Raw genomic sequence first — 15,438 nt, forward strand, 5'->3', positions numbered from 1 at the left:
AAAACCTGTGTCTTAGTGCCTGTGCTTTATAAAAAAAAAAAGAGACGATTTCTATCTGTTTTCACAGTGGCTCTTGGAGCTCACGTGACTCCCGACTCTCTCCTCTCCCCATCTGATTGCTCCAGTGGGCGGGGGCCCGAGATTCCCTTGCTTTGTGCACTGGTCCAAATCATTTGGTGGAGGGAGGATTATGGTGTGGGGTTGTTTTTCAGGGGTTGAGCTTGGCTCCTTAGTTCCAGTGAAGGGAACTCTAAAGCCCTGTACACACGGTCGGAGAATCTGTCGGAATGCGTCTTATTGGACCGTGTCGTCAGATAATCCGACTGTGTGTGGTATGCATCGGACTGATTCTGTCCGAATCTCCGTCCGACCCAATTTTCCAACATGTTGGAAATATTTCCCGACCAACTGGGCTGGTCGGACCTAATCCGATCATGTGTATAGCATTTTGATCGGACCAAGTGCCACACATGCTCAGATCAAATTCCTACATCAAAGCTATTGGCTACTAGCCTGAATGTAGTCCCATCGTAACGAAATTATGTCATCACGTTCTGAAAGATCGGATTTTTCGCCAACTTGGCCCGACTGTGTGTATGCAACAGTTTCGGACACAATCCGTCGGACTAAATCCGAAGGGCAAAATCCGACGGATTTGGTTGGCAGAATCTCCGACCGTGTGTACAGGGGCTTAAGGCGTCAGTATACCAAGACATTTTAGACAATTTCATGCTCCCAAATTTGTGGGAACAGTTTGGGGAACGGCCCCTTCCTGTTCCAACATGACTGAGCACCAGTGCACAAAGCAAGGTCCATAAAGACATAGATGAGTGCGTTTGAGGTGGAGGAACTTAACTGGCCTGCACAATGTCCTGACCTCAACCCGATAGAACACTTTTGGGATGAAATGAGCTCAGACTGCCAGCCATGCCTTCTCGTCCACATCAGTGCCTGACCTCACAAATGCGCTTCTGGAAGAATGGTCAAACATTCCCATAGACACACTCCTAAACCTTGTGGACAGCCTTCCCAGATGAATTCAAGCTGTTATAGCTGCAAAGGGTGAGCCAACTCAATATTGAACCATACAGACTAAATCCCCATACACACTATCATATTTTCTGCTGATTTTTTCCTTCAGATTTATCAAAACCATGTAGTGCAAGGGCCTGCCTGATTGCATACAAATTGAAACTAATAAGGTTTGACCTCATATTATATGGTTTTGATAAATCTGAAGGAAAAAATCTGCAAAAAAACTGATAGTGTGTATGGGGCCTAAGACTGGGATGCCATTAAAGTTCAAGTGCATGTAAATGCAGGCGTTCCAATACTATGGACAATATAGTGTACACTAGCAGTACACAGACCAGGAACTTAGCTGGTGTAAGAGTCTACTGACACCAGGTTTGATAGCACTACATTGGGAGGTGATATCAGCACAGCTCTACCACAAGACAGGGCAAAATGCCTTGTTTCCTACCTGGCCAGCTCACACCACTGCATTGCAGTGGTGTGCTCTGAAAAAAAGTATGGCAGGTCATGCTTTTCCCCAGCACAGTACAGTGTAAGGCAGTTCACTGCCTCATGTCGTGCTGCGGCTGATATAACTTAACCTCCTTGGCGGTATGATTATTTCTGATTTTAGGTGCTGAAAGCGGTACAATTATTTTGCATGGAAATTTGGCATTTTATATTGTAGGCCTGCAATTCTTAGGCCGCGTACACACGGGCGGATTGTATGGCCTACTTAGTCCGTCATACAATCCGACGGACAGTCCATCATACTTTCGAATGAACGGACTTGACCACACACGGATGCACAAACAGTCCGTCGAAAGCTTGCGCGATGACGTGTACAGCACGTACGACGGGACTAGAAATAGGAAGTCCAATACACAGCAATGCAACCTTCCGCCGTGTAAATCCTTTCTGAGCATGCGCCATTCTTAGTCCGTCGAACTAGCCTACTGACGAACGGATTGTCCGCTGAAACCAAAGTATGACGGACAGTATTACGGAAATTCCAAAATACTTAGTACGCCAGACTGCACACTGAAAAAGTCCGCTGAAGCCCACACACGAGCGGACTGTCCGCTGAAATGTGTATGTGGCTTTAGGAATAACTCTCTTAAATCTGTTCAAACAAGAGTCTAGTAGACATCCTGGGTATGATAATGTTTATAATATAATAAATAATGATAATAAATAATAATAAAAATTATTCAATAATGTAATCAAATCCAAAAACACAGAAATTTGCTCATTTGCAGAATTGTCGCTGTCATTAGATTTAGTGTTTGATGACGAATTTCCCCACAAATCGATATCGCTCAATTCTGCAAGTGATTCTAATTTATTATCGCGGTTTTCTAGTTGGTCTAAAATCACTTTTGACATAAAGGGACACTTTTTGGTTGCTATGGACAATCTCCAAATTCCAGGTAGAAAAAAACTGTATTTATAATATAAAAGTGCATGCAGGGCACTGGACAGACCACTAGGGACAAAGGGGGTGTGTATTTTTTTTATACAGTACTGTAATCTGTAAGATTACAGTACTGTATGTGTTTTGTGTATTTTTACTTTTTCGAATTTGGTGCCGATCTCCACTCCCGTGTGTCGTAACGTCGCAGGGAACGGAGCTCGGCGGCACTCGGGCACTGTGTGAATCGAGCGGAGGACGGCTCGCACACACAGCGTGGAGGACATCGCTGGATCCAGGGGACAAGGTAAGTAAACCTCTCCCTGTATCCAGCGATGCGATTCCGAGTCTGGCTCAGGGTTACCGCTCGTGGTACTAAAATTGCAGCCCAAGCCAGACTCTGGATTACCGCTAGGGAGGTTAAGGTGTTGCTAAACCCACATCATAAAAATCTATCAATAAATGGTGTATTACAGTGCCTTGAAAAAATATTCATACCCCTTGAAATTTTCCACATTTTGCATGTTACAACCAAAAATGTAAATGTATTTTATGGGGATTTCATGTGATAGACCAACACAAAGTGACACATGATTGTGATGTGAAAGGAAAAGGATAAATGTTTTTAAAAAAAAAAAAGAAATGTGAAAAGTGTGGTGTGCATTTGTATTCAGTCCCCCTAAATCAATACTTTGTAGAACCGCCTTTCACTGCAATTACAGCTGCAAGCCATTTTGGGGATGTCTCTACCAGCTTTGCACATCTAAGGAGTGACATTTTTTCCCATTCTTCTTTGCAAAATAACTCAAACTCTATCAGATTGGACGGAGAGTGTCTGTGAACAGCAATTTTCAAGTCTTTCCACGGATTCTTAATTGGATTTAAGCTTGGACTTTGACTGGCCCATTCTAACAGAATAATTTATATTTTGATCTAAATCATTCCATTGTAGCTCTGGACAGGAAAGCGCTGGAAACACTCTCACGGGCAGGTGCTGTAGCTGCCCACACGTCGTATTTGGTCCGTCGGACCAGCATACAGACTAACGGGTTTCCCGCTAGGAACTGGGTTCGGCGGAGAAAATTTAAAACATGTTCTATTTCTAAAGTCCGCAGGATTTTTGGCAAGCAAAGGTCTGATGGGGACCACACACAATCGAATTGTCCGACGGATTCGTTCTGTCAGATCTTTGATGTCAAAAAGTCCAGTCGTGTGTATGCGGCATAACCGGTTTTCTGCTAAGATTGCCCTGTATTTGGCTCCATCTATCTTCCCATCAACTCTGGCCAGCTTCCCTGTCCCTGAAGTAAAGCATCCCCACAACATGATGCTGCCACCACCATGTTTCTGTCAGAGGATAAACAGACTTCCCTGTGTGCCTGCGGGGTAGACCAGTGCAAAGGCGCACACGGGTGAGCGATACGGCGGGTTTGTACATCACCTGATCACTCTGGCAGGCCTATAAAAGGCAACCATTTGCTCTGTGTCTTTGCTGGTTTGTCTCCTCAGCTCACCTGTGTTCTTCTGCTTCCTGTTCCTGTTTACCACTTCCCGTTGTGACCCGGATTGCCTGAAGACTACACTGACTCTCTCCTGACCTGACCCCTGGCTTGTTTAATGGACTCCCTGCTCTTAGCCTTGCTGACTCCCAGACTGATACCTGTGTTTGACCCTCGGCCTGTCTCTGGAATATCCTCTCTCTTCTGCACTTAGCCTTGCTGGCTCCCGGACTGATACATATGTTTGACCCTCAGCCTGACTCTGGATTATCCTCTGCACTCTGCCTTGCTGGCTCCTGGACTGATTAGTTGTGTTTGACCCTCGGCCTGTTTCTGCACTTTTCTTACCTCTTTTACAGACTGGCTTGCTATTTACCTTCTGGTTCCGGTGCATCTTGCATGAGCCCTCTTCCAGACCTTCATGCAAGTCAGGTGTTAGAACCTCTGCCGGGCATTCTCTTCAAGTATATCCCAAGGCCATCTGCACGGGCATCTCTTCCTTCAGAAGACTTCCTGCATACAAGTCACCTGCTGGCAGCCCATGCCCCTTCGTGCCCTGTACCCACTGTTCCACCCTCAGTGGTACTGTGCAGTCAGTTGCAAGGGAAGCTGCTCTCAGCACTTCGGCCCCTGGTGAGTACCTGACAGTTTCATGGCGGGGATGGTGTGTTCAGGCTAATGTGCAGTGTTAGTTTTCCGCGACACATAGCGTTTTGCTTTTAGGCCAAAAAATTACATTTCGGTCTCATCTAACCAGAGCACTTTTTCCCACGTTTGCTGTGTCCCCCACATGGCTTCTCCCAAATTGCAAACGGGACTTCTTATGGCTTTTTTTTTAACAATGGTTTTCTTCTTTTCACTCTTGCATAAAGGCCAGATTTGTGGAAGGCACAACTAATAATTGTGCTGTGGACAGATTCTCCCACCTGAGCTGTGGATCTCTGCAGCTCCTCCAGAGTTACCATGGGCCTCTTGCCTGATTCTCTGATGAATGCTTTCCTTGCCCGGCCTGTCAGTTTAGGTGGACGGCCATGTCTTGGTAGGTTTGAAGTTGTGCCATATTCTTTCCATTTTCACATGATTGATTGAACAGTGCTCTGTGAGATGTTCAAAGCTTGGGATATTTTACTTTTATTACCTAACCCTGCTTTAAACTTTTCCACAACTTTATTGCTGACCTGTCTGGTGTGTTCCTTGGCCTTCATGATGCTTTTTGTTTACTAAGATACTCTAACAAACCTCTAAAGTCTTCACAGAACAGCTGTATTAATGCCGAGATGAAATTACACAGAGATGAACCCTATTTACTAATTAGGTGACTTCTGAAGGCAATCGGTTCCATAGATTTTAGTTAGGGATATCAGAGTAAAGGGGGCTGAATACAAATGCACGCCACACTTTTCAGATATTTATTTGTAAAAAAAAAAAAAATATTTATCATTTTCCTTCCACTTCACACTTGTGCCACTTTGTGTTGGTGAATCGCATAAAATCCCAATAAAATACATTTACGTTTTTGGTTGTAACATGACAAAATGTGGAAAATTTCAAGGGGTATGAATACTCTTTCAAGGCACTGTACAAGGCATCTTGCTGTTCACTCTCTCTCTAAGTCACCAATGTAGTTGGGGATTGTGCAGAAGTGTTGGCAGCTCTGCACGTACTCATTTTATAGTGAGTTTCTATGCTGAGCATTTCCTCCCTATAACATTTGAGCAGCCCATGTGACTTTAGACATGCATTCACATCACAGTGGTAAATGACAGCCCACTCCATCCTCCCCTCCATGCCCACTAACCAGCTAAACACAATGGGGGTGGAATAATGCATGTAGATTGATGGAGGCATCACCTCCCTCATATTCTAAGACACAGGCTGGAGGGGTGTGACACAGCCTGTGACTGGCAGAAATTTGCACTCACCATGTTATTGCCAAAAAATAATAAAGATTTTATTACAAATAACTATTTGTATGACAATTTAAAACAGTTTATTGATATTAATTATTTGTTTTTACTATGTATTCCAAAGGCTGTTTTTTATTTTATTTTGAACATGTGATTGACAGCAGAGGACTGGAAGCTCCTCCTGCTTATATTTCCCTGCTGACAGGCTGGGAAAGATCTGGGTCATGACAGCTGTATATGTGTTAGGAAGAGGTACTTAGATTTAATTTTTTAATAAAATAATTACAGTGCCATCAACCATATACTGTACCACTCCCCAGGACACACTTAACCCCTGCCTAGCCCCCTAGTGGTTAACCCCTTCACTGCCCGTGACATTTTTACAGTAATCAATGCAGTTTTTTTTAGCATTGATCGCTGTATTAATAACAATGGTCCCAAAAATGTGTCAAAATTGTCCGATGTGTCCGCCATAATGTCGCAGTCACGATAAAAATCGCAGATCACCGCCATTACTAGTAGAAAAAAATATATATAAATAAAAATTCCATAAACTAACCCCTATTTTGTAGACCCTATAAATTTTGCACAAACCAATCAATACACACTTATTGTGATTTAGCGTCTACAAAAAAGGGGATAGTTTTATGGAATTTTTATAATTTTTTTTTTTACTAGTAATGGCGCTAATCGGCGATTTTTATTAAGATTGCAACAATATGGCGGACACATCGGACACCATTGGCGCGATTTTGGGACCATTCACATTTATACAGCGATCAGTGTAATTAAAAATGCATTGATTACTGTGTAAATGTGACTGGCAGTGAAGGGGTTAACCACTAGGTGGTGCTGTAGGGGTTAAGTGTGTCCTGGGGAGTGATTCTAACTATAGGGGCTGTGTGTGACAGGACACTGATCACTGCTCCCCATCATATGGAGCTGTGATCAGTCTCAGTAGGCAGAATGGGGAAATGCTTGTTTACATTAGCATTTCCTTGTTCTTCCTCTCTGTGAGACGATCGCGGGTATCCCAGCGGACTTTGAGTCTGCGGGACCCGCGATCATGCTCACCGAGCTCCCAGAGGCGTCACCTCTTAAAGGTACAGGTACGTTAATCTGCCTGTACGAGCCCTTCTGCAACAGTATATCTGCATGAGGCGGTCGGGAAGCGGTTAATCAAGACTTCCTGTGGGTGGGGCGAAATGTATCTGACTGTTGTGGCCTGGATAGAGCTAGACTGAAGCCACTTCTTACCTATCTATACCATGGCTTATGTTGGTGCGCGGCATTTGGACTTTCTTCTTATTTCAGTGTGTGTATTGAGAGGGGATGGGCTCTTTCCATGCCGTCACCTTTCCAGTGAAAATCATTGGAGATAATTGGACTAGAGATCTGGAGCGGCACTCTGTTTTTTGTTTAATGTGTTTGTGTTATGTGTATGTGTTTGTGTTTTATGTTATTTGTTTTAACAAAAAATGTAAGAAAAAGAAAATGGTAAACAGTGCAATTGGCACTACAGTAATGAAGGAGTGCATTGCACCACACACCAGACGCTGCACTATAACACAGCAGCTAGTGAGACCCTGAATGACTACCCCTTTATATACACATACCATACATAAATGAACACGACTGTAAGAAACTTTTATTAAAGAAAACCTTTATTTTAACTGTGCAATTCACTGATATCTTGACTGTTATTACAGCAGAAACGAAAACATTTGGCGTTTCAACATCTATCTTTTTTGGCAAGATACACAGAGTGCTGAAACACTCCTGTAAACTGACCAATAAACAAAATAAACAACATGGTATAAAAACAAAAAAATATTCTCAACAAACTAAAACCATTTTCTATATAAAAACAATAAAGGAGAAAAGAAACACAATAGTTAAACAATAGTATGTGAAATGAGAAAACAAGTTACATTCACTATTCAAGGAGAACAACAGGTAGAGCACAACAGAGCGACAAGCCGATTCCCTGAGTATAATACAAAACTAAATCAGCCGTGTCCTCCAAAGTAACACCAGTGTCACCTTTACATGAAAAGAAGAGGAGGAAGGAAAAAAAAAGACGCTCACTCCAAATACTCCATAGAGTATTGTAATAGTGATCTAATGGGAAGAAACTCATACATTCATAATAAAGTATTTAAAATGTGTTGATAACATTTGGCTCCTGTATATACACAGTGTAACATTATTCCTAGAAAGAAATGTTGCAGTTAAATGTGCCGCAGGTTTGAGGCATTGTATTGTGGAATTCAAGGCCACTTCAACATGAACGTTGATTCTCAAATCACTTTCTGAGAAGCCAGCTGCGCTCTTCAGAGAGATTACGGCCTCATTTACACAGACGTACTTTGGTATAAAATATGCCTAGCATAAAAAGACATCATTTTCCAATGGCTGGGGAGCTGTCGGTGGCCATAGACGCGAATGTCTGTACACCCCTGTACTCTTCTGTGCATTGGTGTTTACCAACACATATGCATACAACATATTTTCCGAAATGCAGAACGTTGTACATGCATTCGCCGGTCAACCGTAATGCACAGAAGCAACGGTGTTTACACAAGTACAGGAGAGTACAGCCATTCACTTCTATAGTCGGCTATGTGTCCTGCAGCGCTCCAGATGAGGGGAAAAAAATGTGTTTTTTTAAGCTAAGCATATTTTATGTGTAAGTATGCCTGTGTACACGTAGCCTAACTCTTCACCTTAGGTAATGCAGAATAATGACATTTAAGGCTTGATTCACTAATGTGGGATTTCTTACAACACTAACAATAACCAATCCCTTATTTATTATAACTAAGAGAATGAACAAAAGCCGTTATCAAATTAGTGTTATAGAGATTTAGTCTATTTTAACCTGAATTCAGACTTCTGTGTGATGTCATTCCTAATGAAATTACTATTATTAGCTGCCTGAGGACCCTTTTACACTGGCATTACCCAGTCCGTTTATCAGGGGATCCATGGACAGGTCAGAAGCAGAATTGGACAACTGTCACTTTGGTGACATCCCTGTCCTCTAAGGGGGTCTTAGATTTTCTGCAAATTTTTGTCTTCAGATTTACCAATACCATATAATATGAGGTCAAACCTTAAGATTTTCCATTTGTATGGAATCAGGCAGACCCTAAAGCCTCATACACACAGTACGATTGTTGGCAGGAGATTGTCTGTTGACAGACTGTTGTCCTAAAATCTTACCGTTAGTACACTCCTTTTGACAATTGTTGTCCAACTTTCAGATTTTCAGATGGTCGGTACACATATCTGTCACACAACAGTCGAAAGTACAAACACGCATGCTTGGAATCAATGCTCACCAAACACGAAATTAGCAGAAGGGGCCCAAAAGGTGGCGCTCAAGAGCTGAAATTCCTCATAGTACGTCACTATGCTTTTGTTTGTTGGAGCACAATTGTTTACCATTAGTATGCAAGACAAGATCCTGCCACACTCCCTTTTGACAAAAATCAGACGCTCGGTTGGCCAACAATCATACCGTGTGTACGAAACTTAACACTACATGGTTTTGGTAAATCAGAAGACAAAAATCTGCAGAAAATCTAATAGTATGTATGGGATTTTAATGTTTACCTCTATTGAAAAACCTGAGCTTTCCAGACTAGATTAACTACCTCTGGTTTGTCACATTTATGTCTTTAAAAGTGGAAAAGACGGCAGACCTTTTTAAAAAAAAATTCTGGACCTAGACATGATAGCCCATAGACTTGAGGAAGGGGGGGAAGAAGATTTACTAAAACTGGAGCACTCAGAATCTGGTGCAGCTGTGCATGGTAGCCAATCAGGTTCTAACCTGACCTTGTTCAATTAAGGTTTGACAATAAAACTTTGAAGTTAATTGGTTTCTATGCATAAGTGTACCAGATTTTGCATGCTGCAATTTTAGGCCCCTTCCACAAAGGGCAGGCTCCATTGGAGACCGCCTGCTCAGCGGGCAATCTGTCCGCTGAATCCCCTCTGAGCAGGCAGATGGCTGAATTGTGTCTGCTCTGCATAAGGACACAGACACAGCCCACTCTCCTCTATGGGCACCTGTCTGTTTACACCCAACTGCATTTCGATCCGCCAGACAGATGGGGAACAGATCCCCATCCATCTGTTTTTAGCAGATAGGATCGGATTGGATGTGGGATGTAAACAGGTGTTCCGTTTACATCCAACTACCCATAGAGGAGAGCGGGCTGTGTCTGTGTCCAGTCTGCATGTCCGTCGACACCCACCATCCAGGGGAGACTGGAGGGTCCGATCAGGTCCGGATGGACCTGATCAGTCTGCTAGTGTGAAAGGGGCCTTAGTAAATCCCCCTCCCTCCCCAATGTGGAGCTTCCAATCAGGTTCACCTGAAAAACTGACAGGTAGACCTGAGTGGACTTACCATGTGAAAATCTGAAAAAAAAAAACCTTAGCCCTTTCCGTAAAATGCACAGATGTGAACTACATCCATAGGAAACCATGTTACATGGACTGTAGTGTGTTTCTGCAAAACTGAAAATGCACAAAAAAATGCATAGGTGTGAACCAGGCCTAACTGAACACATGCTCTGCCTGTAAATGAAACATACTCACTTGACATCTCCTTTGTTTAAAGCGTTTGTCTATCCAGCTTCAAATTTACTTAGCTTCAGGCGAAAGTGTTATCATGTAGCAGGTGCAAGTCATCAACTTGACAACCATGAATGCACCTTACACAATGGGGTTGATTTACTAAGGCAGGTCAAACACGGTGCAAATTTATTTCCTTCAACCACGGGTTGCATGAAAGAAATTTGCACGATTCTCCTATCAACACAGACAGTGCTGAGAGGGGAATCCCTACTGCCAAGCAATTGTCTGCTCCTGGTGGGGGGAGAAATCCATCCTCCTCAGGAGGAGACAGTGATTATCACTAGCTAGTGATAATCATAAGAGAATTAGGTAGGCTGGTTGTACCCAAGTTGATCAATCAATCAACTTTGATACATCCAGCCTGCCCATTAACGGTTCGAATCTTAGCTGGTTCCTGCTGAACCGGCTGAGATTCAAATCATGTATGGCCAGCCTAAAGCTTGAGAGTGCAAAATCTGGAGCAGCTCTGCATAGTTACCAATCAGCTTCCAAATTCTTTTGCAAAGCTTATTTTAACAAGCTGAGGTTAGAAGCCGTTTGGCTACTATGCTGAGCTGCACCAAATATTGCACTCTCCAGTTTTAGTAAATAAACCCCAATGGGGTTGATATACTAAAGCTAGGGAGTGCAAAATCTGGCGCAGCTCTGCATAATAACCAATCAGCTTCCAGGTTCTTTTGTTAAAGCTTAAATTGAACAAGCTGAAGTTAGAAGCTGATTGGCTACCATGCACAGCTGCAGCAAATTTTGCACTCTTTCGTTTTAGTAAATCAACCCCAATATTTTATAATGGATTTCTGAGCAGCACTGTTTGATTTCAGGTGTCACTCATATTACCTGAATGTTTCAAACCACAACCTTTGTGTCTTTCAACACTTTAGATTTAATTACAAAAACCTAAAACTGGTTGAAAAACCCTTTAAATGAACACAGCTGCCTTTCTCAAGAAAATGGAATGTATTCTATGGCCAGTGATTGATATTCCAACATAATGCATATAAAACTGTAAAACTACTGGGCACAAATATTAATAGTTATTGATCTCTATGGCACATATTCAATATTTCCATAAGCATTGTGATACATTACTTGTACACTTAGGCCTACAACAATACAATTAGTTAAATATACATTTTTTTCACAGATGATAAAATAGACGAGTATAATCGAAGTCAAGAAAATACAGCTATAAAAATATTTGCATAAGAATTACACACATGTACAAATGTATCTTTTGTGTTGTGTTTATAAATATACATTCTTAACTTAAAAAAAAAACCTTGGTGACAAGTAGGATGTTTTGTGATAATAAGGAACTAATAAAAAAAATTAAAAAAAAAAGCACACCCTATAAAACAAAGGGTATTTATACTTTCTTGTCCCGCTGTCCCATTTCTAAATTCATAAGACTTCCTTTGCATTCAGCTTGTGTTGATGTATTTTAAATGCACTTGAGTTAAGGTACATTGACATTATTTTTTAATGCATCACATTGTGATGTAATGAGTTGTATCACGTTGTGCTGTGTTTAAGTGCAGCACGTTTCATTTTCACAAAATCCAAACTCAAGTCTATTGGAAACAATAGATTTCTGCTTGCTTTTGCATTGGGCCTGCGATGAACAAAGCAACCTAATAAATGTGGTGCAAAAGGGCCCTAAAATTCAATGAATAAGCAGTGAAGGGTGTAAGTATAAAAATATTTCTTTTGCAGGGTGTGTTTTTTTTTTTCCTTTTTAAAATCGGTAACAAAGTTGATTTAAAGATAATCTCATATTGGTCCTAAGAATTATAAAGTTTTAACAGAAAAGTTTGTGAAATCAGCAGTCTTTAAAATTTAGTAAGCCCTGGTATCATTTCACAGTGGATGGGAAATTTGTTGACTTTGTCTGAGCGAGTTTGTATTCATACAGGGAATGAAGGCACAGTTGGCTTTTTTTTTAAATACATTGGTATATGATTGGACTAATACTTCCCAGTCTGTATTTCTCACACTATGGGAAACCAGATTCCACCCATGATAATAGATTATGTATTCTACTTTACTAGTGGCCTGATGTTTGCAGACAAAGCCATGAAAACACTGGCATCACTGGTTGTAGTTATCTTGGTCTAGCAGAACTACCTTAAGCCCAACCAGATCACAGATACCTAAGTAATCACAGGCATACTGATACGGTTCACATTCCCAAATGACCACCCAGGGCGTTATTAAAATTACAGTAGCATTTGGAAAACTGTCAATACATTTTCGGTTCAATCAGCTGTTGGCATCTACAGAAAACAGTACTGAAGGAACACACTCTTTAGGTTTGGGCCTTGGCATGTTTAAGCACTTGGCACTGACATAACATGAATCTACAAGGCACATCTTCCCAAAAGCCATATTTTTGTAGCCTTCATTTTGTATAAGTAGTTCACCCAGACAAAGTACCAAGCCGGCACCAGGATATTATATTGCACATGGCATTTTAAAGGGAATACTGTCAACTATTCAATAAAAAGTTCCCCCTTTTAAGACCAGCCATTTTTGGAATTGCATGGACATTGGTTTGTTTTTCTAGGCTGCCCAAATCCTATGTGATACCTCGGGCACTGTGGTATATAGAGGTCTGTGCCAACTGGTTCTCTAAATATAACAATGTTGATTTACTGAGTAGAAGATTCTCCTAACCCTATAAAGCTGTATTAATTTCAGAAACCCAATAAAGCTGTGCTTTACTTCAGAAACCTAATCCTGTGCAGGGGATCCAAAGGCCAATTGAAGCTTCAGGCCAAATACTAAAAATGTAATTGGGGTACAGCAAAATAAGTTCTATGCCCTGCCTTTGCTTTTTGTAAATTGCCCCACAGACCCAACTAAAAAATTTATTTTCCCACGGTATGCTGCAGAAAGGACTGCTGTGCCCTGTGTAAGAGAAGTGGTTGTCTGCAGCGTTCCAACCCAACCCCTACAGAATCAGACCTACAGTTCTCCAATCAGCAGCACTTGCTTGCAAATGATTAGGTGATTGATCTGACCACAGCTTCACTGGGCATTATTCTCATCTGGTAAATCAACCCCCCGAATGATCAACACAGTGCTAAAGGGAACCTGTGCTGAGAAAATTATAGAGGCTTCCACTGCTGACGTCGCCTCAAAATGTTGTTTGGCTGTAAAGCTGCTCGACTGTCTTCAATATTCTCCAAGTCACTAATCCATACCAAGTGTGCAGTTTTCAGAGTTCAGACTTTGCTCTGATTTCACTAAACACATGCTTGTTATGGGACAGGCACCTGGCATTCGAGGATGGACAGCTGTGGAAGCCTCAAAATCCTTTCAGGTTAGGGTTCATTTAAGTGAAAAGAAAAGGAACACTGCAACAGAAAATGGGAATTTGAAGAAGAAGAAACTGATGCCATAGACAAATCACTTGTCCATTTCTGGCAGAGGAGACAGAAGGAGCATTAAAAATAGCAGTATACAATGCCAATATGCATACACAGAACAAACCTGATATCTTCACATCTTACATTCAGATATAAAATACACCACAGTAATACAACAGAGTGGGGAGAATCCGAAGGTCTGAGAGGCACAAGACATGAAAATGGTGTGGTCTGTAATGTGGTATTAGCATCCAAAATACATAACAAGCTTATTTATTAACTGCAAAGGTATTAATGGCATCCATATTTAATTTCATGTAATCAGTTAGGAAATTATTTTTGGTTGCTTGCTATGGAATACTGCACATTAGACAAAATCATTGCTCCCTGCACCACCTCTCTAGGGATGAGCTTGGGTTCGGCAGCTAATGAGCTGCAGGTGGAAGATACCCCACTCTGTCTCTGCATGAACACAAAGGGGCGGGGATGCTAGTGACATCACTGACTTAATATGGCCATATGCCCGTATTAGGTCAATGATGTCACAAGCAATCCCACCCTCAGCTCAATGGCCCAACAATGGCAGCTAACTCCCAGCGAACCCAAGATCATCACTACTTCTCATTAAATAAGCTTCTTTATGGGCTAAGCGGCACTCAACATCCAATCTTCAAAGTGCAGTATGCTGTACCAACTAAAACACACCATCATTTGTCACCCCTCATTCCTTGGAATTCTGCTTATTCCAACTAGAAAACTAGCAAGAGACACCAGTGGTGAAAACTGCCTTGAACACAAAATATATATATAAAAAAAAAAAAATTAAATTAAATGGTCCATGCAGTAATAAACAGTTCATTTGGCCAAAACGCCAGCAAACAAAACATTATTTTTAAAGACCTATCCACTGCCCTATATGCCGGAGCAGCCATAAATATCTTTGGTATAAATTGTTAACCAAGATAAGGGATATATGGGACATATTTAACGTAAGCCATATGCAGCTGTATCTTGTGTGCCAACAAAACTGCTATTATGGCAATATTTTGGAGCCCCCAGATCAGTAGCAAAGAAAAGAACAAAAAAAACACTGCCTAGAGCATATAGGTAGAAACGCAGGGAGCAGTGGTAAGATGCAAAGCTTTTCATTTAAGGTGACTAAGGCCGCGTACACGCGCGGGGACTGTTCGCTCAACTTTGTCCGCTGAACAGTGTTTCGGCGGACAGTCCGCTCATGTGTGGGCTTTCAGCGGACAGTTTCAGCGGACAGTCTGCTGAACAAAGTTTTTCAGAAATTCCGAAAAACTGTCCGCTGAAACTTTGTTTCAGCGAACAGTCCCCTCGTGTGTAGGCTTGTTCGTCAAACTAAGTTCCGCGCATGCTCAGAAAGGATTTACACGCCGAAGTTTGCATTGCAGTGTATAGGACGTCGTTTTTTAGTCCCGTCGTACGTGCCGTTCACGTCATCGCGCACGGTTTCAGCGGACTGTTCGTTCGTCGTGTGTGGCCAAGTCCGTCCATGCTAATTTTGAGCGGACTGTCCGCTGAAACTGTTTGACGGACAAAGTTGAGCGAACAGTCCCCGCGTG

At 41.9% G+C, this 15,438-nt stretch overlaps 1 protein-coding gene across 1 annotated transcript in view; it reads right to left on the reverse strand.

Annotated features, from left to right (window-relative positions):
• Positions 1-7,477: 7,477 nt before the first annotated feature.
• PRTG (protogenin) overlaps positions 7,478-15,438 on the reverse strand; it is a 201,894-nt gene continuing 193,933 nt past the window's right edge. Inside the window, exon 21 of the mRNA XM_077472809.1 lies at positions 7,478-15,007. The gene's annotated coding sequence lies outside the window, so the exon portion shown is untranslated. The remainder of the gene's footprint in view (positions 15,008-15,438) is intronic.

The sequence above is a fragment of the Lithobates pipiens genome, unplaced genomic scaffold (genome assembly GCF_037356315.1).
Source record: "Lithobates pipiens isolate NorthernLeopardFrog02 unplaced genomic scaffold, aLitPip1_a1.2 Scaffold_8, whole genome shotgun sequence".
Classification (NCBI taxonomy): Eukaryota; Metazoa; Chordata; class Amphibia; order Anura; family Ranidae; genus Lithobates; species Lithobates pipiens.